The sequence below is a fragment of the Mus musculus genome, chromosome 17, assembly GCF_000001635.26.
Source record: "Mus musculus strain C57BL/6J chromosome 17, GRCm38.p6 C57BL/6J".
NCBI classification, from domain to species: Eukaryota; Metazoa; Chordata; class Mammalia; order Rodentia; family Muridae; genus Mus; species Mus musculus.
Window position 1 is genome coordinate 74,053,965 of NC_000083.6, and position 27,618 is coordinate 74,081,582.

Genomic DNA, 27,618 nt, shown 5'->3' on the forward strand with positions numbered 1-27,618 from the left:
ATTTTCCAATAAAAAGTTCTAATAGAATTAAGGACCACAATAAAATAAGTAGTAAGGAATTATTTTTCTGGCTAAAAGGTGGATGTCTAATGAAAATGTGGCCTTCAAAAGAATCTAACACATTAGAATGTATTTGTCTAATTACAGCGTGCATGCACGCACGTGCACACACACACAACGAAAACAAAAACAAAAAAAAAAAAACCACAATTTTTGAGACAGGTCTGTGGATTCAGCTGACCTGGAATTTACTAGTTAACACAAGCAATCCCCCAATTGCATTGATCCTCTGCCTCCTACGGGCTAGGATTATAGGCTTGAGCCATGATACTCAGCAATATTCTTATTCTTTAATTCTTTTTTTTTTGTAGAACATGATTATAATATTTCAACTGTTAATATTCAACAAACAGAATAATTATTTTAAGATATATCTTAAATATGTCTTATATTTTAATGTCTTATAAATTATGTCTTATAAATTAATGTCTTATATTTTAAGATATATCTTAATACATTGTTTCCCTTTTCATTTCTGATTTTATTAATTTGGATACTGTCTCTGTGCCCTCTGGTTAGTCTGGCTAAGGGTTTATCTATCTTGTTGATTTTCTCAAAGAACCAGCTCCTGGTTTTGTTGATTCTTTGTATAGTTCTTTTTGTTTCTATTTGGTTGATTTCAGCCCTGAGTTTGATTATTTCCTGCCATCTACTCCTCTTGGGTGTATTTGCTTCTTTTTGTTCTAAAGCTTTCAGGTATACTGTTAAGCTGCTAGTGTAAGCTCTCTCCAGTTTCTTTTTGGAGGCACTTAGAGCTATGAGTTTTCCTCTTACCACTGCCTTCATTGTGTCCCATAAGTTTTGGTATGATGTGTCTTCGTTTTCATTAAATTCTAGAAAGCCTTTAATTTCTTTCTTTATTTCTTCCTTGACCAAGTTATCATTGAGTAGAGCATTGTTCAGCTTCCGTGTGTATGTGTGCTTTCCGTTGCTTTTGTTGGTATTTAAGACCAGCCTTAGGCCATGGTGATCTGATAGGGTGCATGGGATTATGTCAATCTTCTTGTATCTGTTAAGGCCTGTTTTATGGCCAATTATATGGTCAATTTTGGAGCACCTGGGGTGGAGTTTTTTCTGGCTGTTGTGGGACTGGCAGGGTTATTGCCCAAGGTTTACTCAGGGCACCCACTCAGACAAGATGTAACCTGTGCCAGTGGTCGGGTGGAGTTCCTTGGTGTCTGTGTCCCTCTGGTCACAGTTACTCCCTGTGTTGGGGCAGATGTTGTATCCTTCTCACCTCTGATCCTATGATCCTGGGTGTGTTAGAGCTCTTGGGAGTGGAACTTCCTCGGGGTGTTGTGGGACTGGCTATGGAGTTCACACCCAAGGTCTGCTTGGGGCACTGGCCCAGACAGGAAGGACTTCTTTAACTCTTATGTTATAGATTTAATGTTACTGTCTCTCAAATTTATATGGTGTGATGGTTTGAACAAGAAATGTTCCCTCACTGACTCATGGACTTCACCATCAGTCCCCAGCGACCAGCATTGTCTGGCAAGGTCATGGATGGAAGCTTTCCTTGCAGAACTGTGGATGGGCTTTGGGGGTTTATAGCCTGGCCCCACTTCCAGGCCTTACACTCTGCTTTCTACATGTGGTTGAAGATGGGATCTCTCAGCTTCCTTCTCCAGTCTCCCTTGACATGTCTCCCCCACCACTGTGATTTGCCCAGCCAAGATAAAACCTTCTGTGAACCACTTTGGGTAATGGTTATCACCAGAAAATTTAATGTTGAGGCAGAAGCACACATCTCATTTCAATTTATTCCAGAGCCAAATAAGAGCGACCATAGCCTGGGAACACGGGTGTAGTGTCAAATTCCATGTTCCAATGTGGAATTAGTTTATAGTAACAGAACAAAGAAACTAAAAAGATCAAAGCAGTTTTCAGGTACATTAGTGAAAACATGCAGAGAAGTATTGACTGTAGGGCTCAGGTACTACCTGATGACACTCAGTCTTTCAATTAGTGGAAGCCACAGATTTACTACATTCCAAAAGACTTCTTAATCTGTTAGGCACAGAATGTTAGGTTCACACAAATATAAGGAAAGAATGGCTACTTAGAGAGCTAAAGATAACCCAAGATGAATTGTAAATAGACCCTGGACCTGTAACATTCCAAACTCTTCATGGTCACTGAGGTTCAAATTAGTTCATCAGGCTTGCAGATGCTTCCATTAGAAGACTTTCTTTCTTAGAACTTTTGCTCAGAGCTCTCTGTTTGCCCAGCATCACATTCTGTGCATATGGAGGCCACAGATTGTTTATTGAATATTATAATATGTCCTTCATAGTTTAGAAGACTCACTCCTCAGATCTGATGTAGATGGGTCTGGGCATAGGCAGGACAACAGTCTTCAGGAGAGAAGAAGAGCTGGTAAATCCATCCTAGAACTCATGGATAATATCAAACTATTAGCCATCTTGTATCTAATGCAAAATTTGCATAACATATAATTAGATATAATTATATGTTAATTATGATTTATAATTAACATATAATTAAAATAATCAAGCATACTGTTTTGAGTGACTGTAAAAGGTGAAGGAAATATTTACATTTTAAGTAAACAGAATTTATATATCTTTTAAACTACATTAACTGTGTCTCCCCTGTACTTACTGTTACTTATATTCTATCAACTATCTCATGTATTTTTGGAGTATTTAAACAAATCTATTACACTTTACTTAATTTACTATTTTCTGTGACCTCCCTTGCTATCAGCTATTTGACCAGATCTAAAGTACTTGTTGTGTGAAGGTTGTCTTTGTATTAATCAATTTTTAATCCTATGCCTGCAGAAAGCTGAGTACTGTCCAACTTTGGTATTGTTATTCTGATGGCTCATCACCAGTATCATATTTTGTAAATGTTCTTCCTCTCTCACGTTTTGATTGGCTTAATAAAGAGCTGACAGCCAATAGTTAGGCAGGGGAAGAAAGGAGAGACTTCTAGGATGAGAGAGAAGGGGTCTCTGTGAGAAGAATCAGAGGTAAGAAGATTTGCCAGTGGGACATGAAGGAGGTCAGATGTACCCGGGGTGAAAGAGAGGTGAAGGCCACATGGCAGGACTAGAATAGTTGAGTTAATTAAGTTCAGTGAACTAGCTGAGAGATAGCCTAAGATAAGACCTAAGCTATGATAAAATTAGTAAGTCTCCATGTCCACTGCCAGGCCCAAGAAAGTCCAGCTATAAATACCAGGCATGTATTCCTTTCTATAGAGTCAGCCTCAATTAGACAGCGGTTGGTTAGCTCCAGAAGATTCATGCAATTATTGCACCACTATGCATGTTTTGCCTGACAGATCAGTAATTTGACGTGCAAGATCCAAAGCTGGGTGACACTGTAAATGACTTGTCTCCACCAGCAACCTCAATACTTTCCAGAACTAGTAAGTAGGGAGGGGGCTGCCAGCTCAGTTCCAGCCTGATTTCTCTGTGTCCTGAATCTAGCGTGTGTGGTGTCTTTACTAATAAGTTTTAACTGTCTAGTTCTGCGCACCACCAAGAGTAGTAGCAATACTCTGTATCATTTTGTGAACCTCTGGAGGCTTCCGGGTTCACAAATCAATGTAATCAATATCTGGTGAGCTTTGCTATTTTTGAGAAGTGCCAATCAGATACAAACTGTAGTTCAATATACATTATTTTTTAGTTCTGTCTCCTTGAAGATTAGGCCAGTTCTTGTGACATGTGTTCCATGTGATCACTGTTAACATGGAATCCTGGCCTAAATGGAAATGCAAGCTTAGGTTTCTATGAGTTTTTGATAGCCCACATTTTATGAACGGATTAAGACTTAATCTGGACTTTTTGTTTTTGCCAGCTAATCAATATATGGTCTCATTTGATGTGTTCTTCTGCTTTGAGACACTTTTGCTTACTGACCCATTAAATAATGAACTCAGAGCCAATTTGAAAGGTCAGAGCCAATAGCAATATTATAACCTATGCCTGAGTAATTTCTTCATAAGGTATATAGCCTTCCTGTACTGAGGAACACTAACATCTCTTCAGTACTGGGCTTCAGGGCCAGCACAGATATAAATCAACAGCAACAAATTTTACACACACACACACACACACACACACACACACACACACACACATATATGTGGAGTACCAGAAAGATGGCTCTCAGTTCAGAGTATCTAACTGTTCTTGCAAAGGACCTGTGTTCAGTTCCCAGCATCCATCCATATTAAGACTCATGATTGTCTGTAACTCCAGTTCCAGGAGATTTGATGCCACCTTGTGACTTCCACAAGCCCAATGGGCATGTGGTATGCATACATATATCTGGGCGCACACACATACGTTAAGTAAGTAAATATTTTTAAAGGACCACACGAAGAAAGTGTCTATAACAGTAAGAGATCTGAAACAAGAAGGCAGAGTCCACCATGTTGCCTAAGGTGGAAACATACACTTAGGCAATTCAACTTTCCACCCTCTGTCCATGGTCATGAATGAATAAAGATAAGTAGTCAGATATAACAGTATAAAATCCACGGGTGATGTAGACTGGTAAATAGCTATCAAGTTGAATGCAAAGAACATATTATACATAATATTTCATTGGCTTTATTTATAATTTATAAATATCTAGACATAGGAAATCAGGAGTTGAACCTGATTCTTACCCAGTTCCACAGATGTTAGGGGCAGAGCCATTGCCTATCCTCATGTTTAGCCCTCGATAAAATGCTGAAACAGGACAGCTTTATTTTATGGCTTGCATGCAATACCTTCCTTTAGCCCCTGCTGTCTTATTTATATCCCATAGCCTTCCTATCTTTGAGAGACAATACTTACATACATACTAAACCTTGTCAGCAACCTACTCTACTCAAAATGGAAACCCAAGTAGTTAGAAAAGGCAGCCCTAATAACCATTCACACTATCTCATATGGAATCAAAATGTACCCACCCAGTCCAGGGCCCTAGGGTATCTTATATGAAATAAGAAGATGATCAAATAAAGTCTTTCATAACCATAGGGCTACAGGGTTCTATTAACCTAAGCCAATTTTCTACCACTTCCAAGTTTAATTTTTTTCTGGAGGAGCATTAGAAAATCAGAGTTTAAGACATGGTAGCAGATAATTCTAAAAGACTTGTCGAGGGTTGCACAGACCTTGCAAATTGTGTTACCAAGTTAGAATCTACTCCATGAGACATTCGTGTTTTAAATGTAATCTTTCCTCCTAACTAAAATAGCCAAAAATACCATTAGGAAAAAACAAGCAACAACCCTTTCTGTGTCATGAAGAGTGAACTGGCCATTAGTCACACAGAAGGGTAAAAATCAAAGTATGTGAGCCACAGGGGTGGACATAGACCCCGGTTCTCCTGGGCCAAATTCACAGTGTTTTTCAAAAAGTAGGATGCATGATGAAGAAACTGGGTTAAGGCTTGGGCCAGATGAGGCTTCAGGAAAGAATGCAGCACGTAGAGATGGGGAACAAAAAGTGTTTAGAAGCAAAGAGCTCCAATGACCAATAAACTTTGCCCTCCTCTCTTCTAAAATAAAAAAATTAAAACTAAAATTAGAAACACCTAATCCAGGGTTTCAGTGATTAATTTTCCCTTAGATTAACAAAAACAGTGGTTAACAGATTTTTTTTTTTAATCTCACAACTAAATTTAGTTTTTTTACAATGAGGACCCAAGAGCTACCAACTTTTGCTTTGCTAAGTGGATACAAATATTTTTGGGTCACAAGTCCCTTCCGGTCGACACCAGCACCTGGTCACCTTGGGCACGAACTTGGCAGATACCCCCAAGGTCCCTAAAGGACAGCTTCTGAGGCAGACCCCGTTTCGGGCTCCAGACATATGGGCACCTTCCCTGCCAGGGGAGAGGTGTCTGCCCTGCCCAGGAGGGCTTTACTGGAGCCCTGGGGGAGCCATATTGGTTTCCGGATCCCTCTGAGACTAGTCTGTACAGGTGAGAGTGTGGAATACAGAAGCTAACAGCTTCTGAGACAGGCCAAAGTGACACAGCTTCTGGGACAGGCCCTGTTTCAGGCCTTCATCATCTGCCAGAAGGCAGGTCCAAATGCCAGATATCTGTGAATCTTCCCTTCAAGAAGAGAGCTTGCCTGCAGAGAGTGCTCTGACCACTGAAACTCAGGAAAGAGCTAGTCTCCCAGGTGTGCTGATAGAGGCTAACAGAATCACGAGAGGAACAAGCTCTAACCCGAGACAACTATAACAACTAACTCCAGAGATTACCAGATGGTGAAAGAAAAACGTAAGAATCTCATTAAGAGAAACCAAGACCACTCACCATCATCAGAACGCAGCACTCCCAACTTACCCAGTCCTGGGCACCCCAACATACCCAAAAAGATAGACCCGGATTTAAAAGCATATCTCATGATGATGGTAGAAGACATCAAGAAGGACTATAATAACTCACTTAAAGACATACAGGAGAACACTGCTAAAGAGTTACAAGTCCTTAAAGAAAAACAGGAAAACAAATCCAAATAGGTGATGGAAATGAACAAAACCATACTAGACCTAAAAAGGGAAGTAGACACAATAAAGAAAACCCAAAGTGAGACAACACTGGAGACAGAAACCCTAGGAAAGAAATCTGGAACCATAGATGCGAGCATCAGCAACAGAATACAAGAGATGGAAGAGAGAATCTCAGGTGCAGAAGATTCCATAGAGAACATCGGCACAACAATCAAAGAAAATGCAAAACACAAAAAGATCCTAACTCAAAACATCCAGAAATCCAGGACACAATGAGAAGACCAAACCTACGGATAATAGTAGTAGATGAGAATGAAGATTTTCAACTTCAAGGGCCAGCGAATATTTTCAACAAAATTATAGAAGAAAACTTCCCAAACCTAAAGAAAGAGATGCCCTTGAACATACAAGAAGCCTACAGAACCCCAAATAGACTGGACCAGAAAAGAAATTCCTCCCAACACATAATAATCAGAACAACAAATGCACTAAATAAAGATAGAATATTAAAAGCAGTTAAGGGGAAAAGGTCAAGTAATATATAAAGGCAGGCCTATCAGAATTACACCAGACTTTTCACCAGAGACTATGAAAGCCAGAAGATCCTGGACAGATGTTATACAGACACTAAGAGAACACAAATGCCAGCCCAGGCTACTATACCTAGCCAAACTTTCAATTACCATAGATGGAGAAACCAAAGTATTCAACGACAAAGCCAAATTCACACATTATCTTTCCACAAGTCCAGCCCTTCAAAGGATAATAACTGAAAAAAAACAATACAAGAACGGAAACCACATCCTAGAAAAAGCAAGAAAGTGTTCCTCAACAAACATAAAAGAAGACAGCCACAAGAAAAGAATGCCAACTCTAATAACAAAAATAATAGGAAGCAACAATTACTTTTCCTTAATATCTCTTATATCAATGGACTCAATTCCCCAATAAAAAGACATAGACTAACAGACTGTCTACACAAACAGGACCCAACATTTTGCTGCTTACATGAAACCTATCTTAGGGAAAACACAGACACTACCTCAGAATGAAAGGCTGGAAAACAATTTTCCAAGCAAATGGTCCGAAGAAACAAGCTGGAGTAGCCATTCTAATATCTAATAAAATCGACTTCCAAGCCAAAGTAATAAAAAAAGACAAGGAGGGACACGTCATACACATCAAAGGTAAAATCTTCCAAGAGAAAAATCTCAATTCTGAGTATCTATGCTCCAAATACAAGGGGGGCACATTCATTAAAGAAACTTTAGTAAAGCTCAAAGCACCTCACATAATAATAGTGGGAGACTTCAACATACCACTTTCATCGATGGACAGATCGTGGAAACAGAAACTAAACAGGGACACAGTGAAACTAACAGAAGTTATGAAACAAATGGATTTAACAGATATCTACAGAACATTTTATGCTAAAATAAAAGGATATACCTTCTTCGCAGCACCTCATGGTGCCTTCTCCAAAATTGACCATATAATTGGTCACAAAACAGGCCTCAACAGATACAAAAATATTGAAATGGCCACATGCATAATATCAGATCACCATGGACTAAGGCTGATCTTCAATAACAACATAAATAATAGAAAGGCAACATTCACATGGAAACTGAACAATACTCTTCTCAATGATACCTTGGTAAGGAAGGAATAAAGAAAAAAATTAAAGACTTTTTAGAATTTAATGAAAATGAAGCCACAACATACCCAAACTTATGGGACACAATGAGAGCATTTCTAAGAGGAAAACTCATAGCTCTAAGTGCCTCCAAAAAGAAACTAGAGAGAGCATACACTAGCAGCTTGACAACACACCTAAAAGCTCTAGAACAAAAGGAAGCAAATTCACCCAAGAGAAGTAGACCGCAGAAAATAATCAAACTCAGGGGCGAAATCAACCAAGTGGATAAAAGAAGAACTATTCAAAGAATCAACCAAATGAGGAGCTGGTTCCTTGAGAAAAATCAACAAGATAGATAAACCCTTAGCCAGACTCACTAGAGGGCATAGGGACAAAATCCTAATTAACAAAATCAGAAATGAAAAGGGAGAGATAACAACAGATCCTGAATAAATCCAAAATACCATCAGATCCTTCTACAAAAGGCTATACTCAACAAAACTGGAAAACCTGGAGGAAATGGACAAATTTCTAGACAGATACCAGGTACCAAAGTTAAATCAGGATCAGAATAATGACCTAAACTGCCATGCACTCCGGTCGAGTCAGTGGAAGCCGAGAGGTTTAAAAGTCATTCATGAGGAAAAGAGTTTCAAGGAAGCTCTCCTCCTGGAGTCTGGTGTTCCCTTAATTCTCCATTCCCGAGTTAGTCTAGTATACGGACCCATGTGCTCTCGTTCAATATCATTCTATTATAAGTGCCTTTTAAGATTGAATTCTGACATAGCTAAAGACTCAGTGTTCCAACAGTCCTAGATCGTCCTTGAGCAAGACCTTGGGCTTGGAATTCAGTTCTGCCCCTGGTATTACACTATCTCTTTGAGTAAAAGTTAGGTCACTGCCCTTCACAGGAATCTACCATCACCAAGGAAGAAAGAAGTTTCTGACTGTAGGAGAAACCAGAATAGATACTTAGAACTATAGCTGAGTTACACCCATATACAGGGATTTACAATAGTTTAGGAAGTAGATTGGGCTGTAGTTTTAGAGTATTTCATTATTTATGAAATAGTCCCTAGTTAGCACCATGACTTGGGTGTGAAAGCCCTTGCCCTAGGAGTGAAAAGTTCTCACACCTGGCTTCTAAGACTATAGCTGACCTTAGATAGGACTGACTCTGTCTCAGTTATTTTATTGCCCAGTTCCTGCCAGTCTTTGCGTTTTCATTTCTCTATTCTGTGTAAGAGTCATTAAGCATCCGGTTACCTCGTTTGTACCTTGAGGGTATGTCACCCAACTTCTTTATTGTCTTCTGCATAAAAAGTCTGATTTTCTATTTGAAAAATGACATTCAGATTCCACCCAACCTCTCCTGTGTGGGTCTGTTTGTCACTCATCCTACGCTTTGTCCACCTGCAACTAGAGACCCGTTCCACGCAGACAAAGGGGCCCAGAGGGTCTGTGGCAGTTGGCACCTTCGAACAGGGACACCAGAGCAGGTTAGTCTTTATTTATTTTTCTTTCATTTTTTCTTTCTCATCTTTATTTTCTCAGGCAAGGATAGGATCCCGTCGTGACAGTGCTGCAGACAGGCTGATTCATAGATCAGTTAAGAAACGAGTAAGTTTTATCATGGGGCAGTCAGAATGGAAAGGGAAGAGGTTGGTTCTGTCAGTCTTTAAGCACATGTTGCCTGGCAGAGGCATAAAGGTCCTATATCCCCTAAAAAATAGAAGCTGTCATTAAAAGTCTCCCAACCAAATAAGCCCAGGACCAGATGGGTTTAGTGCAGAGTTCTACCAGACCTTCAAAGAAGATCTAATTCCAATTCTTCACAAACTATTTCACAAAATAGAAGCAGAAGGTACTCTACCCAATTCATTCTATGAAGCCACAATTACTCTGATACCTAAACCACAGAAAGACCCAACAAAGATAGAGAACTTCAGACCAATTTCCCTTATGAATATCGATGCACAAATCTTCAAAAAAATTCTCACTAACCGAAGCCAAGAACACATGAAAACAATCATCCATCCTGACCAAGTAGATTTCATTCCAGGGATGTGGGGATGGTTTAATATACAAAAATCTATCAACATAATCCAGTATATAAACAAACTCAAAGACAAAAAAACACATGATCATCTCGTTACATGCAGAGAAAGCATTTGACAAAATCCAACACCCATTCATGATAAAAGTCATGGAAAAATCAGGAATTCAAGGCCCATACCTAAACAGGATAAAAGCAATCTACAGCAAACCACTAGCCAACATCAAAGTAAATGGTGAGAAGCTGGAAGAAATCCCACAAAAATCAGGGACTAGACAAGGCTGCCCACTTTCTCCCTACCTATTCAACATAGTACTTGAAGGCCTAGCCAGTGCAATTTGATAACAAAAGGAGATCAAGGGGCTACAAATTGGAAAGGAAGAAGTCAAAATATCACTTTTTGCAGATGATATGAGTGTATATATAAGTGACCCCAAAAATTCCACCAGAGAACTCCTAAACCTGATAAACAGCTTTGGTGAAGTAGCTGGATATAAAATTAACTCAAACAAGTCAATGGCCTTTCTCTACACAAAGGATAAACAGGCTGAGAAAGAAATTAGGGAAATAACACCCTTCTCAATAGTCACAAATAATATAAAATACCTTGGCATGACTCTAACTAAGGAAGTGAAAGATCTGTATGATAAGAACTTCAAATATCTGAAGAAAGGAATTAAAGAAGATCTCAGAAGATGGAAAGATTTCCCATGCTCATGGATTGGCAGGATCAACATTGTAAAACTGGCTATCTTGTCAAAAGCAATCTACAGATTCAATGCAATCCCCATCAAAATTCCAACTCAATTCTTCAACAAATTAGAAAGGGCAATCTGCAAATTTATCTGGAATAACAAAAAACCTAGGATAGCAAAAACTCTTCTCAATGATAAAAGAACCTCTGGTGGAATTACCATGCCTGACTTAAAGTTGTACTACAGAGCAATTGTGATAAAAACTGCATTGTACTGGTATAGCGACAGACAAGAAGAATAGAATTGAAGACCCAGAAATGAACCCACACACATATGGTCACTTGATCATTGACAAGGGAGCTAAAACCATCCAGTGGAAAAACGACAGCATTTTCAACAAATGGTGCTAGCACAACTGGCAGTTATCATGTAGAAGAATGCGAATTTATCCATTCCTATCTCCTTGTACTAAGGTCAAATCTAAGTGGATCAAGGAACTCCACATAAAACCAGAGACAGTGAAACTTATAGAGGAGAAAGTTGGGAAAAGTTTCGAAGATATGGGCACAGGGGGGAAATTCCTGAACAGAACAGCAATGGCTTGTGCTGTAAGATTGAGAATCGACAAGTGGGACCTCATAAAATTGCAAAGCTTCTGTAAGGCAAAAGACGCTGTCAATAAGACATAAAGGCCACCAACAGATTGGGAAAGGATCTTTACCTACCCTAATTCTGATAGGGGACTAATATCCAATATATATAAAGAACTCAAGAAGGTAGACTCCAGAAAATCAAATAACCCCATTAAAAAATGGGGCTCAGAGCTAAACAAAGAATTCTCACCTGAAGAATACCGAATGTCTGAGAAGCACCTGAAAAAATGTTCAGCATCCTTAATCATCAGGGAAATGCAAATTCAAACAACCCTTAGATTCCACCTCATACCAGTCAAAATGGCTAAGATCAAAAATTCAGGTGACAGCAGATGCTGGCGAGGATGTGGAGAAAGAGGAACACTCCTCCATTGTTGGTGGGACTGCAAGCTTGTACAACCACTCTGGAAATCAGTCTGACGGTTCCTCAGAAAATTGGACATAGTACTACCGGAGGATCCAGAAATACCTCTCCTGGGCATATATCCAGAAGATGTTCCAACTGGTAAGAAGGACACATGCACCACTATGTTCATAGCAGCCTTATTTATAATAGCCAGAAGCTGGAAAGAACCCAGATGTCCCTCAACAGAGGAATGGATACAGAAAATGTGGTACATTTACACAATGGAGTACTACTCAGCTATTAAAAACAATGAATTTATGAAAATCCTAGGCAAATGGATGGACCTGGAGGGCATCATCCTGAGTGAGGTAACCCAATCACAAAAGAACTCACATGATATGTACTCACTGATAAGTGGATATTAGCCCAGAAACTTAGAATACCCAAGATACAAGATACAATTTGCAAAACACATGAAACTAAAGAAGAACGAAGACCAAAGTGTGGACACTTTGCCCCTTCGTAGAATTGTGAACAAAACACCCATGGAAGGAGTTACAGAGACAAAATTTGGAGCTGAGTCAAAAGGATGGACCATCTAGAGACTGCCATACCCGGGGATCTATCCCATAATCAGCCTCCAAACACTGACACCATTGCATATACTAGCAAGATTTTGCTGAAAGGACCCAGATATAGCTGTCTCTTATGAGGCTATGCCGGGGCCTAGCAAACACTAAAGTAGATGCTCACAGTCAGCTATTGGATGGATCACAGGGCCCCCAATGGAGGAACTAGAGAAAGTACCCAAGGAGCTAAAGAGGACTGTAACCCTAAAGGTAGAATAACAATATGAAGTAACCAGTACCTGCCCCCCCAGAGCTCATGCCTCTAGCTGCATATGTATTAGAAGATGACCTAGTTGGCCATCATTGGAAAGGGAGGCCCATTGGTCTTGCAAACTTTATATGCCTCAGTACAGAGGAACACCAGGGCCAAGAAGTGGGAGTGGGTGGGTAGGGAGTGGGAGGAGGGTATGGGGGACTTTTGAGATAGCATTGGAAATGTAAATGAAGACAATACCTAATAAAAAAATTTTTTAAAAATTAAAAAAAAACAACAACAACAATATGAACTAACCAGTACTGCAGAGCTCTTGTCTCTAGCTGCATATGTATCAAAAGATGGCCTAGTCGGCCATCACTGGAAAGAGAGGCCCATTGGACTTGCAAACTTTATATGCCCCAGTACAGGGGAACGCCAGGGCCAAAAAGGGGGAGTGGGTGGGTAGGGGAGTGGGGGGAGGTGGTGGATATGGAGGACTTTTAGGATAGCATTGGAAATGTAAATGAGGAAAATACCTAATTAAAAAAAACTTTTTAAAAAATTGTTTGTCATTGTAATGTCCCCATAGAATAGATGATATTTTGACATTTTTTGAGTTGAAAAACAAAACAAAAACACTAAAATAAGGAAGAGTCTTTCCCATTTTAGAAAGAACAATTGGTAGACTGGTGCCAACAGCTGGTGGCCCACAAAGAAGTAAATGGCCTCAGAAGTGGACATCTCGAACCTCTGGTCCAGGAACAAGTTCAGATGCTGGGCTCAGTGCCCAGGGCCATAGCATCCACAGGAGCCTGAGCTGGCTTAATCAGCAAGAGGGGTCTCCATGGCTTCTTCAGAGTAAAGGACCGTTGATGTTAATCTGATTATGCATGGCCAGAGTGATCTCCACCCTGAAGAGTCCAACACAGAGAAGAAACCAAGTGGGGTTTCTCTGGGAAACAATTCACACTGCTCTCCCCACCCACAGAGGTGGATCCTGGCTCCAATCCAGAGAGAAGAGCATTACAAACTCAAGACAGTGGTACTTTGTAGTCAGACATGGTCTTAGGATTTCTCAAACTCTCCAATTTGGAAAGGGGTATAGGTTAGGGGCCTAGAGAGCCACAGGTGAGGTGATTTTCTTGCTAGTGGCACTTCTGTCCCTTCTGGAAGAACAACCAGGCTTTCAGAAAATCCCTGGAGAGTCCAGAGACCCATGATACAGGCACTGGGTGTGATAGACATGCAGATTCGTGGGGCTGCAGTGGAACGCTTCTCCTCTAGAGCTTTGTTTACTTGCTGTGGCTTGTCTCTGCTTTGGTCCCCCGAATTTGTTTTCCTGGTGACAAATGAACCATGAGAAATCCTGACTTATGTCCAGCCTCTGGGAACATGTTTGGAACTGAAAACACACCATCATGTCCCTCTGAGGTCTGGTGTCACCAAGGGGTGACGTGAGATTGGAGTACTATAGCTTTGAGCTACTGCAGTCCTTGCTTGTCCCCATGCCCCGGTTTTGCTCTGAAAGTAGGAAGAGCCACAAAAGTCCACTGTGTTAGAAACACCACTCTGCTCTCTCTCTCTCTCTCTCTCTCTCTCTCTCACACACACACACACACACACACACACACACACACACACACACACACACACACACACAATGTACCTCTCGTGGACAGTTTTCCTCTTGTGGAACAAAGATGACCCTACCAAGGCAGTGAGTGATGTGAGTCCTATTCAAAATGGTATCTTCAGAGATATCTGGGAAAGCTGTGGAGAAATGAATGAAAGCCAGTTTGTCCTCAAGCCGAGCTTCCCAAATGACTTCTGGCCAAGTAGAACACTCTTGCTGCGCTAGTCCTAGCTTGCCTGTCTATAGAACATTAGCCTACAGTGTTCCCCATTTGCTTGATGCCTGGCAAGGAACTCCTTATAAGGGCTTTGAAATGAATTACCAAGCATTGGATGAACAATGTTTGATAGGAGGGATGGAATCTATATAGAGATATAGATGGCTGGTCAGGCTCAGTGGTTAAAGCCTGGCAGCTGTATTCTGTTCCCTAAGCCCCACACAAAGGTGAAAAGAGAGAACTGGCTCTCTACAGTTGCTTGCTGACCTCCACACATGTGCCCTCTCTCCAACCACACAATAAAAATAAATAAAGGTAATTTTAAAGATGTATGGTGGGCTTAGAGAGAGAGCTCAGATGGTAAAAGGTGTGCTTTGCAAACATAAGGATCTGAGTTCAATTCCCAGAATGCATAGTTTTTGTTTCCTTCTTTGTTTGTTTTGTGTTTTAAAAGAAGTCATGTACAGTGGTGTACAATTGTAATCCTGGTTCTAGGGATAGCCAGATGCTTGGGTCTGGCTGACCAGCCAGCTTAGCCTAATCAAAAAGTTCCAAGCTAGTGAGAGACTATGTCTCAAGAGAGAAAGGAAGGAAGGAAAGAAAGAGAGGGAGGGAGAGAGGGAAGGAAGGAAGGAAGGAAGGAAGGAAGGAAGGAAGGAAGGAAGGGAGGAAGGAAGGAAGGAAGGAAGGAAGGAAGGAAGGAAGGAAGAAAGGAAGGAAGGAAGGAAGGAAAGAAGGAAAGAAGGAAAGAAGGAAAGAAGGAAAGAAGGAAAGAAGGAAAGAAAGAAGGAAAGAAGGAAGGAAGGAAGAGAGAGAGAGAGAAAGCTCTAAAGAAACAACACTAAAGTTGTTCTCTGTCATCTGTACTCTCATATAAACACACACATATAAACACACAAGAACAAACACATAGGAATGAATACACACATATACATGCACATGCACAGAGAGACACAGAGAGAGAGAGAGAGAGACAAACAGAGAAAGACAGAAAGAGAGAGAGAGAGTTGCCCTCCCATTGTTAAGCACAAGATTAAGAATTTCCTTTAGGAGCTGAAGGGGTTTGCAACACCATAGGAAGAATATCAGCCAACCAGACCCACCCCCCCAGAGCTCCCAGGGACTAAACCATCAACCAAGGAGTACACATGGAGGGACCCATGGCTCCAGCTGCATGTCTAGCAAAGGATGGCCTTATGTGGCATCAAGGGGAGGGGTGGCCCTTGGTCCTGTAAAGGTTCGATGCCCCAGTGTAGGGGATGCCAGTACAGGCAAGAGAGGTGGGTAGGTAAATGTAAATAAAGAAAATATCCAATAAAAAAGAAGAATTTTAGCCGAGCATGATGGCACATGTCTTTAATCCCAGCACTCGGGAGGCAGAGGCAGGTGGATTTCTGAGTTCGAGGCCAGCCTGGTCTACAAAGTGAGTTCCAGGACAGCCAGGGCTACACAGAGAAACCCTGTCTCAAAAAGAAGAAGAAGAAGGAGGAGGAGGAGGAGGAGGAGAAGAAGGAGAAGGAGAAGAAGAAGAAGAAGAAGAAGAAGAAGAAGAAGAAGAAGAAGAAGAAGAAGAAGAAGAAGAAGAAGAAGAAGAAGAAGAAGAAGAAGAGGAAGAAGAGGAGGAGGAGGAGGAGGAGGAAGAAGAAGAAGAAGAAGAAGAAGAAGAAGAAGAAGAAGAAGAAGAAGAAGAAGAAGAAGAAGAAGAAGAAGAAGAAAGGAGAAAATTTTTCTTTAAATTGATTGAAGCCACAAACATGAGAAAATGAAGTTTCTCACCCCACAAAACTAACCAGAGTTGCAGATCCCTTTAGCTCCTGGGGTACTTTCTCTAGCTCCCCCATTGGGCACCCTGTGATCCATCCAATAGCTGACTGTGAGCATCCACTTCTGTATGAACTAACTAGTACCCCCCGGAGCTCATGTGTCTAGCTGCATATGTATCAGAAAATGGCCTAGTCAGCCATCAGTGGAAAGAGAGGCCCACTGGTCTTGCAACTGCCCACTGGTCTTTATATGTCTTAGTACAGGGGAACGCCAGGGTCAAGAAGTAGGAGTGGGTGGGTAGGGAAGTGGGAGTGGGGTATGGTGGACTTTTGGGATAGCATTGTAAATGTAAATGAAGATAATACCTAATTTAAAAAAAAAAGAAAAAGAAAACTAACCAGGATTTAAGAAGCCTACGAGGTGCTACCAGAACACTTCCCATCCTAGCTCCATTTCTCTCCCAAAGGCTCTCGTGACCTCAACACTGCTCACTGTCATCTGTCCACACTGCTCCGTGTTCCTACAGCAGGTGTGATCCTGCAGGTGAAGCACAATCTGTGCACGAATCAGTGTGTTTCTCAAACTGCATCAACGAAACTTCTCTCTGCAGAGATGGTAATAGGCAGAAACTCATAGCACCTCAACATCGGACAATAAGAGACTATGGAGTCCCCAGCTGTATGTGGCACATCTGTATCACACTCCCTCCTCCCAGAGCCTCGGGGATAATCATGGCAGATGAGGCAGAAAAACTGTAAGAGCCAGAGGTGGTGGCCATCTTCAGTGAAACGGTATTTGCTGGATATTATGGAGCCCTTGCTCCTGTGAATTCACAGCAGCTGTGACTACAGCTTGAGACCTGCCCAAGATCACACCCGACAAAAATCCCAGCATGGTGGGAGAGGGACTCATGAACTCCCACCCCTAGCTAAGGAGCATCTGCAATTGATGGCTTCTGGAGTGGGAGGATATCAGGTTTCTTCTGAGATGTCTACCCATACTCCAGTAGATGGCCCTACCCCTTGTTACCCAAGGCAGCATTAAGTGGACTCAGTGGGGGTTTTCTAAGAGCACAAGAAATGAGAGAGAAAAGCAATGGAAGGGATAGGGGAAGGACTGGAGGGAGGGAATGAAAGGTCGATCCAGGTAAATCACACACTTATCTACGGAATTCTTAGTTTTGGGGGTTATTATTAAGAACATATCAAGATAAATGTTATGCAATTACACAAGAACAAAACTAAAATATCTAGAAAATGTCTCGTGGCACTGAAATAGAATTTGGAGCAAATGAGTAAGCGAGAGGTTGGAAAGAATGTGAGCTCAGAATGCAAGGGCAGCTGCATTCTGGTCACCAACCAACCAACCAGAGGGCCTTAGACAAACACTCCACTCCCTCCATGCAGAGTACTCTCCATTTGCAAGAAGGGAGGGAAGCTCACCTAGAATTTCTGAGTGAATGCATGTATGGTCCGCCAAGGTATAAAGTTAGAATATCTGGGGCCAGCAAGATATGGGTTAAGGATGCTCATTGCCAGACCTGATAACCTAAGTTCGATGCCCAGAATCAACATTCACAATGTCCTTTCTGACCCGTGCATATGTTCTGGGGCACACGCACACACACACAAACACATTAAACAGAGAATGAGTAAATAAACAAATAAATGGAAAGAAAGAAGAAAGAAAGAAAGAATGAAAGAAAGAAAGAAAGAAAGAAAGAAAGAAAGAAAGAAAGAAAGAAAGAAAGAAAGAGGGCAGGGCAGGGAAGGAGGGAAGGGAAGGGAAGGGAAGGGAAGGGAAGGGAAGGGAAGGGAAGGGAAGGGAAGGGAAGGGAAGGGAAGGGAAGGGAAGAAGAAAAGAAGGGAGAGAGAGAGAGAGAAGAAACTGGAATATCAACTAGAATTGAAATACCAAAGTCTCTGTTACCCATAAGTACAGTTTCATGAGGAAATAGCTGCTAAGCTCTATAAGAGGAGCGATAATGTTTTCTTAGCTCGGTGTTTAGCACTCTTTCTTATTTGAGGCTGGGCAACATTCAAGGACAAAGGTAACTGACATGCTTCAACAGGGCATGGGAGAGGCCACAGCCATTAAAGATGCTTTGAATAAATGCCCCACTGCACCTCTGCCCAGAACAGCCTGACCCCCATAAGAACTCAAAGCCAAGGGAGCTGAGGAAGAAGTCCTTGGTCACACAGTGAGACTGTGACTTGAGTCTGGCCAGTTGCCCTCGAGACCACTTTCTAGCCTGTTGATAGAGACGCAGAACCTCCAAGGAATGACCACTCAAGTAAGACCTACCAGTGTCATCTCCCCTGATCCAGAGGAAGCAGAGGGCACTCTGGATAAGCCTGACATCTGAGCTGTCAATTTTTACAGACAAAACTTTTTATTTTAAAAAAGTATCAACTGTGGCTATTGTTGGCTACTTTGTGGATTCTTCTCTCTTCCACTCTTTTCCACCCTTTTCCACCCTTTCAACACCCTAACCCTAGATAGGCCAGAGGAAAGGAGAGAAAAGAAGGGGGCAATGTTCTCCTTAGACTACTTCCTGCTGGCTAGGGGCATTAAGTTCTTTGGGTCAAGCTTGAGCGTTGTCATTGGGACATCTAATTTCTTCTTCTCTTTTCTTCTTTGTGCATGACTATTTAGCAAATCTCAACCAATATCAAACAAACAACAACCATCTCTGAATGCTACACACTCCGGTCGAGTCAGCAAAAGCCGAGAGGTTTAAAAGTCACTCATGAGGAAAAGACTTTCAAGGAAGCTCTCCTCCTGGAGTCTGGCGTTCCCTTAATTCTCCATTCCCGAGTTAGTCTAGTGTATGGGTCCACGTGCTCTCTTTCAATATCATTCTGTTATAAGTGCCTTTTAAGATTGAATTCTGACATAGCTAAAGACTCAGTGTTCCAACAGTCCTAGATCGTCCTTGAGCAAGACCTTGGACTTGGAATTCAGTTCTGCCCCTGGTATTACACTATCTCTTTGAGTAAAAGTTAGGTCACTGCCCTTCACAGGAATCTACCATCACCAAGGAAGAAAGAAGTTTCTGACTGTAGGAGAAACCAGAATAGATACTTAGAACTATAGCTGAGTTACACCCATATACAGGGATTTACAATGGTTTAGGAAGTAGATCAGGCTGTGGTTTTAGAGTATTGCATTATTTATGAGATGGTTAGCTAGAACGGAACTCCCTAGTTAGCACCATGACTTGGGTGTGAAAGCCCTTGCCCTAGGAGTGAAAAGTTCTCACACCTGGCTTCTAAGACTATAGCTGACCTTAGATAGGACTGACTCTGTCTCAGTTATTTTATTGCCCAGTTCCTGCCAGTCTTTGTGTTTTCATTTCTCTGTTCTGTGTAAGAGTCATTAAGCATCCGGTTACCTCATTTGTACCTTGCAGGTATGTCATCCAACTTCCTTATTGTCTTCTGCATAAAAAGTCTGATGCTCGATTTGAAAAATGACATTCAGATTCCTCGACCTCTCCTGTGTGCGTCTGTTTGTCACTCATCCTACGCTTTGTCCACCCGCGACTAGAGACCCGTTCCACGCAGACAAAGGGGCTCAGAGGGTCTGAAGCATCTGAAAAAAAAAAAACAGAATTCCAAATGTCACACAGTCGCAGAAACTATCTGCAGCTGGCAAAATCACTATGCTACCTTAGGCAAATCAGAGTCAGCTGCTGTAAACCATTTGAAACAGCTCCATATTCCATACCTGGGATTCAAATGAAAACATATTCTTATAACATTTCTATGTTTTTAAAAAAAATTCAAAATTGTCACTATAATCAACCTTTGAAACTTCAGACATAAAGAAGAGGTGGAGAAATGGTGTGTGCTCTTATGTGACTGTTGTTTAGATTCTGAAATTGTTAGTATTTTATTGTGCTTATTTCTTTTGGCTCTCGTCCTCTTATGTATTTTTTGAGTGGATCAGACACTATAATCTCATGCTCGTTAACTCCATTGTGATCTCTGAAAAACAATAGCCTGCTCCTAATAACCAAAATAGCATTGTGTGCTATTCGTTGATTGCTAATGAAATTTTCCCTAATTTCCTAGTGTCACCACCCACCTAGTCAATATGCAAATTAATCATCTATTCCTTCCAAAATATACTTTCTGGTTGGCTCATTCAAGCCACCATCCAACCAGGTACCCCACGTTATGTCTAATGAATACACCCAAAGTCCCTTTTTTGTCTCTTGCTGAAGAAGACAAGCCAATAGTTTCCAGTAACAGACACATTGAGTCACCTGTTTCCTCTTCGTTTGATTCTTTCCCCCTGGTATCCTCTGTAAACTGAAACTCAGCCTGAAGATGTAGTTAGTTTCTGGATCAAGACTCAGGCAACAGATGGTGCAGGATGTGTCTGCACTTAATGCTGTCTGGTAATTCCATGGTGGGAGCACTCGGGGAGGAGCAGTGTGCAGTGGTGATGGTGGAATCCCACCACTATAAATTACTATTCTGCCACCGATCCAGCTCTGGGTCTGTGTGGTATATTGAAAGAATCAAGTTCCCTTTCTCTCAGTTTTAGCAGCACAAGTTTTCTCCTAATAGAGGCATGAAGAGCAGCTGTTGGCTTTGATGATTTCCGTTTATTTACTGAGACCAGAGGGAGAAGCCACTGTGGCAGTCACCCCAACGATAACAAGCTAGGTTTGCTTTGGGACATTCTCAGGGAGTGATCAACGGTGTTAATCACCACCACTTATCCTGCTGATTCTCAGTTAACCCACCATTGCTCAGTGGTAGCCCTAGTTTCTGTGCCCATTGCCGTGACCCATTTATCTTTGCATGCTACATCTTCCAGACTTACCTTAGGCCCTCTCCCCGAGGTGCTCTGCTCTTTTTTATGGAATGGGACTTATAAGCCCTTATCTGGTTCCTTGGGCTCTCTGCACATAGGTTTTCATTCCTTTAAGACTCTCAATGGATACAACAAGGAAACATACTTGCAGAAGAGGTGAGGTTGGATAGATGGTTACAATTCAACATTACAAAATGATTACTATTCTCTTTAATTTTATGTTTCAGCCCTTCTTTCTAAGAAGAAGAGCTTTTGTTTATTTTTATTTATTTATTTGAATACTTAAAATGTTTGCATAGTTCCAAGTTTAAGGTTACAGGTAAAAAGTATTCTCAGAGAACTCTTAAGTTCACCTTACCCGTTGACTGCACCCACATTCCCACACCTGACTCCCACAGGTAACTATTTCTACTCATTCATGACCTATTCATCCAACATATTTATAAAATATATGTAAATTTGTGTATGTGGTTCGCCTCCATGTGTGTGTGTGTGTGTGTGAGAGATCTGTGTCTCATTCCTTAGTGTAGTGGTTCTCAACCTGGAGATTGTGAACCCTTTGGAGGTCAAATGACCCTTTCTCAGGAGTCACCTAAGACCATCAGAAAACACAGATATTTACATTACTATTCTTAACAGTAGCAAAATTACAGTTATGAAGTAGCAACAAGAAATCGTTTCATGCTTCGGAAGACCCACAACATGAGGAATGGCATTAAAGGATCGCAGCATCAGAAAGGTTGAGAAGCACTGTCTTAAAGACATGTTCTTTCACTGAACCAGAAGCTCACCAGTTCAGCTAGTCTGACCTGCTACTGAGCCTGGCACTCGCCTCTCTCTAGCCACTAATGCTTGGGCTACAGGCTAGAATAAACACACCTTATGTTTTATATGGGTGCTCAGGATTTGAACTCAGGTCCTCATGCTTGCATAGCAAATACCCTTACCAACTGAGCTATTTATTCTCCCAACCTCCCTATATAGAAGAAAGCATATTACATGCATGCCTTTTAAAATGATGCACCAAAATATCAGTTTTTTATCAGTACTATAAATAGTTTTGTCTTATTCATGGCTATAACACATTCCATAATGTGGATATTCTATAGTTTATTTAATTAGTCTGTCTTCATAACTATTCGGACCGTTTTCAATCCTGTGCACTTAAAAGTAGTGCTAAAATGTATATCCTAAAGCATATACAACTTCTTCTTTTCTTAAGGACTTTTATGATAGATTCCAAAAAGTGATATTTGTAGATTTGGAGGAAAAAGCCTGTAAAACTGCTTTTATGATTTTATTTTTAATGTAAGGGAATGTCAGGATGGGAATATGGGAGTGGGTGGGGGAGCACCCTCATAGAGGCAGGAGGAGGAGGTATGGGATAGGAGGGTTCCTGGAAAGAGGAAAACATTTGAAATATAAATAAAGAAAATATCCAATAAAAATAAAGAAAAAAGAAAATAAGATTTTATTTTTAATGAATGCATATATGAGATGGCAGGGGAGCAGAAATTGTACACATGTGAGTGTACGGGTCTGAGGGGTCCAGAAGAGGATGTCAAATTCCCTGCAGGTTGAGTTACAAGCTGTTGCCAGCTAGCTACTTGACATGTACTGGGAACCAAGTCCTCTGGAAGAGTAGTATGAGGTCATCACCACTGAGTTGTGACCCCAGCTCATGTTAACAGACATCCCTAGCCCTCCACTCAGTGATTACACTACCTACACCTCCACAGTGCCCAGGGGTTACACTACCCACACATCCACAGTGTCCAGTGGTTACACTATCCATACCTCCACCAATGCCCAATGGTTACACTATTCACACCTCCACCAGTGCCCAATGGTTACACTATCTATACTTCCTCCAGTGCCCAGTGGTTGCACTATTCACATCTCCACCAGTGCCTAGTGGTTACACTATTCACACCTCCACCAGTGCCCAGTGATTACACTGTTCACACCTCCACCAGTGCCCACTGGTTACACTATTCACACCTCTACAGTGCCCACTGGTTACACTATACACACCTCCACCAGTGCCCAGTGGTTACTCTATTCACACCTCTACAGTGCCCACTGGTTACACTATACACACCTCTACCAGTGCCCAGTGGTTACTCTATTCACACCTCTACAGTGCCCAGTGGTTACTCTATCCACACTTCCGTCAGTACCCAATGGTTACACTATCCACACTACCTCTAGTGCCCAGTGGTTACACTATCTACACTTCCTCCAGTGCCTAGTGATTACACTATCCACACCTCTATCAGTGCCCAGTGGTTACACTATTCAAACCTCCACAGTGCCCAGTGGATACTCTATCCACACTTCCTCCAGAACCCAGTGGTTACACTATCCACATCTCCACAGTGCCCAGTAGTTATTCACACCTCATTTGTGCCCAGTGGTTTTACTATTCACACCTTCACCAGTGCCCACTGGTTACATTATTCACCAGTATTCTTTTTTTCCTCACAGCCTGGTCAGTGAAGCGTGTTGCAAATTTTGGGGATGTTTGAAAATCTGATAGATGATACATGGATTTTATGTTTCTCTTTTTAAAAGTGAAGTTACTTCAATACAATGTTGTCTCTGGGTCTAATGATTGGTGACATTATCTGTGCAAGAAGCTCCTGAAGAACTTCTTGACAATTTTCTCTGTTACACACACACACACACACACACACACACACACACACACACACACAAAGTTGAACTTCCCAAACTCCTCTGTCTCACTTGAGGTCCATTTTGGGAAAACTGATTTTCCTAGAATTTTCCTAGATAATTACTGATTTTATCAGGGTCTTTAAATTAATTCATGTAGCAAATGCATCTTACAATTTATTTAAAGTTTTCTTGTTAAAGAATATTTCTTCCCTTTTGCTTATTTTCATATATAATTGCTTTCTTAGTTTGCCTAGCTCTTGTTATTAAGTCAGCATATGTGTTTATTTGAAGTTGTCTTTCCAATGATTGATTTCAAAATTTATCTTGATTGTTAATTTCTTCTTTCTACTTTATCTTAGTTTGTTCATTTGGGCCATTATCATCATGGCAGGGAACATGGCAGCCTTTAAGTTGGCATGAAGATAGAGAAGGAGCTGAGAATCCCACCTCCTGATCTTCAGGCAGCAGGAAGAGAGGGGGACACTGGGCAGTGAAACCTCAAGGCCCACCTCCTCCCCCAAGGACATGCCTATTCCGATGAGGCCACACCTTCTAATCCTTCCGAACAATTAATTCATCTGCCAGGGACTCAGCTTGCAAACAACCTGTGGGGGCCATTCTCATTCAAATCACCACAATGCCCAAAGTGAGCAATAAGTGACAAAAAGTCTACAATAAGACCATGGGGATGGAGGGAGGGGAACCAAACCAAACCATGAATTCATAAGCAGGCACAGGGGGCCTGGGGAAGATGGGGACAAGGGGTCCAAAGCAGCCACAGATCTACCTGTTGAGTCCCAGTCTTGTGCTTCCAGCCACATCTGTCTCCCCTGATTGAAATCTCCTGCTGTCTATGTGGTTTCTGCGTCTCCCTGAATCTCTTGTACTTTACCTTTTGAGAAACTCACATCTCTTCGTGTTTAGTGCTTAGAAATTCAAGATGGCGGTCGGTATCTTTTCGTGAGACAGACTCGCAGGTCGCTGAAGGAGCTAAGCAGCAGGAGCCAAAGTTTCTGCCAGCACAGTTTAGGTGGAACTGGACAGAGACACACTTCCGTGTCTACTTTCTTACCAAGTTTTAATCTTGTGAGGCCTGAAACACAGGGAAAGATGGCGCAAGTCGACAACAAGACACATGCAAGAAGGGATACGCAGAATTTAGAACTCCAGCATTCCAGTTTGGCCTCGAAAATAGCAAAAGTGATCATTTGCAAGCCAAAGTGGCGTACCAGAGCAGTTAATTTTATGTACCAACTTGGCCAGTCCACAGCATCCAGATAGTTGGTCAAACATTAATCTGGATGTTTGTTTCTGTGTAGGTGTGTGGGTAAGAAATTGGTGAACTTTGAGTAGAAAAGCTTAACTATCATAATGTGAGCTTTGTCCAATCAGACAAATATTCTCACAGAACAAAGACTGACCTCCCCCAGGGAAGGAGGAACTCGGCCAGACTGACTTCAGATTGAGGCTGTCGATCTTCTAGCCTGCCAGAACAGCCTACCATCACAGTCACTTCTGAAAATAACCACCCCCCTCCTCCTTCTCTACCTCCTCTTCTTCCTTCCTCCTCCCACTACCCACTCCTTCTTCTTCTCTCCTCTCTTCTTTGGAGAATCTTAAAATACAGTTGTAATCTCTCTAGCAATTATTTTCCAAGACATAATGCAAGAGTAGGTGATTAACAGACAAAAAGTGCATGAAAATTTTTTTTCAATTTATTAACCCAAAATAAAACCAAAAACCAAAATCAGCAATGGAAGAAAACAAAACAAAAAGTTTCTCAGATCACAAACAAATGATAAAGTGGTAGCTATAAGCCATGCATGTCTTCAACTAAAGACAATGGAGGAAGGTAAATAGGATTTAAAAACAAAAACGAAAACAAAACTATCTTTTACTTAACTACAGGTTCAGGAAAGATAGATGTGAACAAATGGGAAAAGACACATCGTCTAAGCAGCCACTTCCAACATCCGTGTGCTGTACAATAGACAGCACTGGAGAAATAAAAGAGAAGAATTTCATGGCAGTAAGCAGGATGAGTTTTCAGGAAGACTCGGTGATCTTAAATATTTATGTGCTGCCGATAACATAGCTGAAAAATCAGTGAAATAAGAATGGACAGAATTAAATAGGAAAAGAAACATATCCAAAGTTATAAAGAGAAATGTCATACCTGTACCTGAACATACCTCAAATGAGCTGTATAGCAATCTCTCAAGAATACAGATGCAAACACATTCCAGGCACGATAATAGTAAATTAAATCCAGTGGTGTGAAAAATGAGCTAGAGCATGGGGCTGAGAGGATGACAGCATTTGGATGCTTGCTCTGCACAGGAGTTTGGACCTTAAAAAAATAAATAAATAACTGTGTCGAATTGGAAGAACTGTGGAAGGCTGGAAGCTGCCTCTGTGTGAGTCAGAGAAAAGGAGTTGGGACACAGGAGAGCAGGAAATGTTTATATAAGAGAAAGATAGGAGGGAAAGTCCAGCTAAGATGTGCAAAATGCACTGGGCGTGGTGGCGGGCACACCTTTACTCCCAACACTCAGGAGGCTACAGAGTGAGTCCTGGACAACCAAGGCTACACAGAGAAACCCGGAATGGGTGTGGGGGGTGCAAAGGCTATAGAGGAGCAGCCTGGAGAGCTACCAACTTGCACATAGTGTTCCGTGCTACTTGCTCCAGGATAGGGTCATCAGTAGCTACAGGAAGGTGCTGTCTCCTGGATTCCAGCAGTCCAAAATGATTAAGCAGGGGAGAGCGAGGCTGACCTGGCTGCAGGTGGCCAGGAAATAGATATACCATGGGAAAAGAAACAGTCAGGTCTATTATCAGACTGGCTGGGAAGTATGAAGCTGGAACTCTCCAAAGGGCATCTGGAGTGACCAAACCAAGAACGAACACACACACACACACACACACACACGGCCAGGACAAGTGAGAGCTTAGGCATCGAGAAGTGGGCAGAACTTGGCCCAATCTTACCAATGCAAGAGTGAGTATTCTCTCTCAAGAATTAGGTGGTGAGACAGGCAATGGTGGCACACGCCTTTAATCCCAGCACTTGGGAGGCAGAGGAAGGCAGATTTCTGAGTTCACGGCCAGCCTGGTCTACAGAGTGAGTTCCAGGACAGCCAGGGCTACACAGAGAAACCCTGTCTTGAAAAACCACAAAAAAGAAAAAAGAATTGGGTGGTATCAGCAGTGACAGGGACAAAATCCAACCATGCAGAGAATACCTAGCCACAAAGGTGACCGTGAGCATGGACAGGCCATTCATGTCCCTGTCAGGGCCCCCTCACAACGAGCCCCACGTGCAAAAGTGGCTTTTCCAGACACTAAGTTGTACAAGGCAGGTTAGAGGTCTCAGATTGGGGAATTCCCACACAGTGGAGTCCCACACTAAAACCTATCCCAGCAGGAAAAACATACCTACTTAGCCTGCCTGAATTAGTGAAACTAGCAGCCCTTAACTCATTTGCAGAGTCTGGAGTCTGGGAGGGGGCCTGGAGAGATGGTTTAGTGGTTAAAAGCTGATCTTCAAGAAGACCAGACTTCAATTCCCAGCTTCCATGTGGTGGTTCACAAATGTCTGTAACTCCAGTTTCAGGGAATCTGATGCCCTTTTCCGGCCTTCTTGGGTAACATGCAAACCCATGGTACACATACAGGCAAGCACTCATACAGATGAAATAAAAATAAATAAATAAATATTTAAAAAT

General features: G+C 41.7%; 1 long non-coding RNA gene across 6 annotated transcripts; it reads right to left on the reverse strand.

The window, feature by feature from the left end:
• Nucleotides 1-1,789: 1,789 nt before the first annotated feature.
• Gm31235 lies at nucleotides 1,790-26,945 on the reverse strand. Of its 6 annotated transcripts, none has more exons than XR_003952318.1 (5): nucleotides 26,083-26,945; nucleotides 24,783-24,983; nucleotides 19,779-19,978; nucleotides 14,481-14,540; nucleotides 1,790-2,456 (listed from the first exon to the last, which is right to left on the reverse strand). It is a non-coding gene; the product is annotated as a predicted gene, 31235 (long non-coding RNA). The 6 variants fall into 6 exon arrangements; XR_003952316.1 differs by having other exon boundaries at nucleotides 1,790-2,450; nucleotides 14,437-14,540; XR_385761.2 differs by having other exon boundaries at nucleotides 14,437-14,540.
• Nucleotides 26,946-27,618: the final 673 nt, after the last annotated feature.